The following is a 6,027-nucleotide window of genomic DNA, read 5'->3' as shown; positions in this document are numbered from 1 at the left end:
GCCATTTGTGAGAGAAATAAAGATAAAATAAAAGAAAGTAGAATTCCAGGAATGATGTGTCAGCAAGTGTCAGTAAGTATCAATGTCAGTAAGTATCAATGTCAGTAAGTATCAATGTCAGTAAGTGTCAATGTCAGTAAGTGTCAATGTCAGTTGTAGTGATCATGTATAGTGTCCAACACAGAACCATAAGATCCAATGTACTGAAGTCAGAGAGTAAATTAGGTTGTTCCGCAACAACTCACACCAGGTTCTCCAGAGAACGCATTTAATGGATCTTCCAATGTCAATGTCAGTAAGTGTCAGTTGGTGTAAGTGTCAGTGCCAGTAAATGTCAGTGGGCCATATTCTTAAACAAGTTACGTAGGCGTATCAGCAGATACGCCTACGTAAGTCCGTTTCCTATGTATAAGTGTATTCTCAAACTGAGATACACTTAAACATGCCTAAGATACGACGGCTTGCGCCGTTGTATCTTAGGCTGCAATATTTACGCTGACCGCTAGGTGGCGGTCAGCGTAGAATATGCAAATGACTAGTCACGCCGATTCTCGAACGTACGCTTGCCCGCCGTAGTGTTTTAACGTCGTTTCCGTAAGCGATACGCGGCGTAAAGATAAAGATGCCCCCTAGGTGGCGTACTCAATGTTAAGTATGGCCGTCGATCCCGCGTCGAAATTTCTAAATTAAACGTCGTTTACGTAAGTCGTCCGTGAATGGCGCTGGACGCCATTTACGTTACAGTCAAAACAAATGACGTCCGTGAGACGTCATTTAGCGCAATGCAAGTCGGGTAATTTACCCGACGGAGCTTGCGCATTATGATCGGCGCGGGAGCGCGCCTAATTTAAATGATCCACGCCCCCTGCCTGGATCATTTGAATTAGGATGGCTTGCGCGGGTGGACTTTACGCTACGCCGCCGCAAGTTTACAGGTAAGTGGTTTGGGAATCCGGCACTTGCCACTTAAACTTGCGGCGGCGTAGCGTAAAGGACATACGTTCCGCTGCCTGAAATGTATGAGAATATGGCCGTCAGTAAGTATCAATGTCAGTAAGTGTCAGTAAGTGTCAATGTCAGTAAGTGTCAGTTTGTGTAAGTATCAGTGTCAGTAAGTGTCAATGTCAGTAATTGTCAGTAAGTATCAGTGTCAGTAAGTGTCAGTAAGTATCAATGTCAGTAAGTGTCAGTTGGTGTAAGTATCAGTGTCAGTAAGTGTCAATGTCAGTAAGTATCAATGTCAGTAAGTGTCAGTGTGTTTAGCTAAGATTAGAAAACAAAGGGCAGAAATGTCGCTCACACAGGGGGTATCGCAGCGCCATGAGCAGAGAGTTTGGGGTATTTCTCTATTATTGGGGGAGGGGGAGGGGCTCTCCATGCGATTTTGTTCTGTTTTGTCTCCAGATTCGCAGAACGGGGATTTTTTTTCTGTTTCTTAATTTTCTGACGAATTCCATTTTTTCAGAACGATTGGAATTCTGTGCTGGTTGCTGAGGAGCGGGGGCGGGTAAGTCGGGCGCGGCGTCCCTAACAACCGATGACTCATCAGCTGTCAGCGGAATTCCCCGCCGACAGCTGAATGTAAAAAAAAGACAGAGGGCCATATTCTCGTAGATCCTGCGGCGGCATCGCGTAAGCTATTTACACTCCGCCGCCGCAACTTACAGGAGCAAGTGCCGTATTCCCCAAACACTTGCTCCGTAGTTTGCGGCGGCGGAGTGTAATTGGCCCGGCGTATCCCAGCGTAATTCCAAGGGTGCGGCTTGTTAAATTAAGCGCGCCCCCGTGCCGATCGAACTGCGCATTCGCCGGGCTTAAAATAGCCCAGTGCGCATGCTCCAGCTCACGACGGAAAACGTCAATGACGCCGACGTGTGCGTCATTGACGTAAAGTCGTATTCAAGAACGACTTAGGAAAACAACGTACCCGACGGGAAAAGACGACGCGGACCCGACGCCATACTTAACATGGCGTACGGCGGACTGGCGTAAGGTTACCCCTCATATAGCAGGGGTAACCTTATGCTTACGCAAACGACGACGACGCGGCGCAAATTTGTCCGGGAATCGGCGCATCAGGCTCATTTGCATAGTCAAATGAGAAATCAACGTAAACGCCACCTAGCGGCCGGCAGAGTATTACATCTAAGATCCGACAGTGTAAGTGACGTCCACATGTCCGATCTTCAGCGTATCTATGCGAAAATGATTCTAGGAATCAGGCGCATAGATACGCGGGGCTCAAAAACAAAGATACGGCGGCGTTTCCTGAGATACGACGTCGTAACTCTGCTGAGAATCTGGCCCAGTATCAATTACATGGATTAATGGCCTCTTCCTGGGGGAGGGGCACGATTGGCGATCGATCTACATCGGGGGATATTTTATTTGTCACTGAAGGAATTGATCAGAGGCAGAGCCCCTCCCCCATGCTGAGTGCCCCTCCCCCCGGGCTTCATGCTTGGATGAGGGTCTGGCATGGATTTGGGGGCGTTGGCGGCATTCACAGGTCGCAGTCATGTGACTCCGGACGTTCCTCGTGGGCGTGACTTTCCTGTCTCTGGAGAAACGATCGGCACAAAATCGCAGGAATGCGAATGGAAGAAAATAAATAAAATGAAATCTTTGTATTTCCTGCGATGCGTTTTATTTGTGGCTCCGCCATGAAGGGGTTAACGCCGACTGTTTATTGGGTGGAACCTGGAAGGGGCGGGGCTTGTGTGTTATCAGGAAATAGTTGACATTCCAGGCCGCTCCTTCCCCGTACCCGGAGCCAATGGCAGCCCGGCGCTGTGCGGGAATTGGAGGAAAAGGAAGGGCGACGCCCACATCAAACATTTCCTGCGCTGGGTGGTGTCCAGAGAGGAGGACAATGGGGGGGGGGGGGAAGATTCGCTGTCTGTATGGGGGAGGGGCAGGGCTGAGATTCTCAGGTCCCAGGACTGTGTGTGAGGTGTGTAGGGTGATCTCCCCGCCAATATTATTTCCCAACATCCCATAGAAAGGGATCCCAGAATCCCGACAGGTTCTAATATTCCGTAATCCTCGGACATGAAATCTGAACAAAGCACCTCCCTCTATAGTGTGTTCTTATCTCCGTCCAGAGCACTGAGTGTCATTTCTGTCTGCTGCCTCCTCCCTCTGTGTGCATGAGACTCCTCCCCCTGCCCCTCCCCCTTCCTCTATCTGCATGAGACTCCTCCCTCTGTGTGCATGGGACTCCTCCCCCTGCCCCTCCCTCCTTCCTCTATCTGCATAAGACCCCTCCCCCTGCTCCTCCCCCTCCCTCTATCTGCATGAGACTCCTCCTCCTTCCTCTATCTGCATGAGACTCCTCCCTCTGCCCCTCCCCTCCTCTATCTGCATGAGACTCCTCCCCTGCCCCTCCCTCCATCTGCATGAGACTCCTCCCTCTGCCCCTCCCTCCTTCCTCTATCTGCACGAGACTCCTCCCCCTGCCCCTCCCCTTCCTCTATCTGCATGAGACTCCTCCCCCTCCCTCTTTCCTCTATCTGCATGAGACTCCTCCCTCTGCCCCTCCCTCCTTCCTCTATCTCCATGAGACTCCTCCCCCTCCCTCCTTCCTCTATCTGCATGAGACTCCTCCCCCTGCCCCTCCCCTCCTCTATCTGCATCAGTGTCATCTTAAGAGCATTATAGGCCCCCGGGCAATACAGTGCACTGTCTACACAATTACGCACGAGAATTTACTGACAAAAATCATAAAATTTACTGGCAGAACCACATTTTTTACTGCCAGTGCAAAAAAAGTACCTAAAATGACAGTTTTCAGTGCCGAGCAATGCAAATGTCAGTATTTAAACTATAAACATATAACTAGTGCTATTAGCATGAAGGTCAGGTTACTATAACCCAGCCAGCACAGAGTTTCCTCTTACATCAGAGTCTGCAGGATTCCCCCTTACAGTGAAAGGGAACTCTTATGTAAAGGGGAACGCTGCATATCATGATCTAAGGGGGGAACTCTGATGTGGAGGGGGGCTCTGGTGACCAGAGACCACCTTATATCAGAGTCCACTGCTTTCTCTTTCCCACTTACATCAGGGTCCGAGTTCCCCCTTGCATTGTAAGGGGGAATCCTGCAGACTCTGATGTAAAGGGGAACTCTGGTGACCAGAGACCACCTTCCGTAGAGTAAATACACTAAGGTAAGGGGGGTCACTAATATAGGAGGGGGAACCTTTATATCAGTGCCCCCTTACATTTTTGAATTCACTCCCCCCTTACATCAGCAACCCCCCGCACTCGTGAAGGACCGGATCTTCTCTGTGATTTCAGCAAACTGGGCATGGGCAGTTCTAACCCGTCACTCTCCACAATTTTTTACTGGGGTTGCTGGGCAGCCGGTGGGGCCCCCCAGGCAAGCGGGGCCCCCGGGCAACTGCCCAGCGTGCCCAATGGAAAAGATGGCCCTGATCTGCATGAGACTCCTCCCCTGCCCCTCCCTCCATCTGCATGAGACTCCTCCTCCTGCCCCTCCTCCCTCTATCTGCATGAGACTCCTCCTCCTGCCCCTCCTTCCTCTTTATGCATGAGACTCCTCCTCCTGCCCCTCCCTCCTCCCTCTATCTGCATGAGACTCCTCCCCCTGCTCCTTCCTCTATCTGCATGAGACTCCTCCCCTGCCCCTCCCTCCTTCCTCTATCTGCATGAGACTCCTCCCCCTGCCCCTCCCTCCTTCCTCCATCTGCATGAGACTCCTCCTCCTGCCCCTCCTCCCTCTATCTGCATGAGACTCCTCCTCCTGCCCCTCCTTCCTTTCTCTATCTGCATGAGACTCCTCCCCCTGCTCCTTTCTCTATCTGCATGAGACTCCTCCCCCTGCCCCTCCCTCCTTCCTCTATCTGCATGAGACTCCTCCCCTGCCCCTCCCTCCTTCCTCTATCTGCATGAGACTCCTCCCCTGCCCCTCCTTCCTCTTTATGCATGAGACTCCTCCTCCTGCCCCTGCCTCCTCCCTCTATCTGCATGAGACTCCTCCCCCTGCTCCTTCCTCTATCTGCATGAGACTCCTCCCCTGCCCCTCCCTCCTTCCTCTATCTGCATGAGACTCCTCCCCCTGCCCCTCCCTCCTTCCTCTATCTGCATGAGACTCCTCCTCCTGCCCCTCCCCTATCTGCATGAGACTCCTCCTCCTGCCCCTCCCTCCTTCCTCTGTCTGCATGAGACTCCTCCCCCTGCCCCTCCCTCCTTCCTCTATCTGCATGAGACTCCTCCTCCTGCCCCTCCCCTATCTGCATGAGACTCCTCCCCTGCCCCTCCCTCCTTCCTCTATCTGCATGAGACTCCTCCCCTGCCCCTCCTCCCTCTTTATGCATGAGACTCCTCCCCCTGCCCCTCCCTCCTTCCTCTATCTGCATGAGACTCCTCCCCCTGCCCCTCCCCTATCTGCATGAGACTCCTCCTCCTGCCCCTCCCTCCTTCCTCTATCTGCATGAGACTACTCCCCCTGCCTCCTTCCTCTATCTGCATGAGACTCCTCCTCCTGCCCCTCCCTCTATCTGCATGAGACTCCTCCCCCCGCTCCTTCCTATATCTGCATGAGACTCCTCCCTCTGTGTGCATGAGACTCCTCCCCCTGCCCCTCCCTCCTTCCTCTATCTGCATGAGACTCCTCCCCCTGCTCATTCCTCTATCTACATGAGACTCCTCCCCCTGCCCCTCCCTCCTTCCTCTGTCTGCATGAGACTCCTCCCCCTGCTCCTTCCTATATCTGCATGAGACTCCTCCCTCTGTGTGCATGAGACTCCTCCCCCTGCCCCTCCCTCCTTCCTCTATCTGCATGAGACTCCTCCCCCTTCCCCTCCCTCCTTTCTGTCACTTCCTGTGATGAGGATCATCGGGGGAATCTCAGCGGCGGGGACACAGGAAACGATTTTTTCCTTTTCTTTGCAGTAAAACTCACAAAACTTTGTCTTTGGATACATTTTTAATGAGTATAAAAATCTTGTGTTGTGGATGATTGAAGAGCCAGGCGGCCGGCATTTTCTGGGGGCGGGGCTTCTC

The sequence above is a fragment of the Rana temporaria genome, unplaced genomic scaffold (genome assembly GCF_905171775.1).
Source record: "Rana temporaria unplaced genomic scaffold, aRanTem1.1, whole genome shotgun sequence".
NCBI classification, from domain to species: Eukaryota; Metazoa; Chordata; class Amphibia; order Anura; family Ranidae; genus Rana; species Rana temporaria.
The sequence above is the reverse complement of the archived record's forward strand: the minus strand, read 5'-3'. Positions refer to the sequence as shown.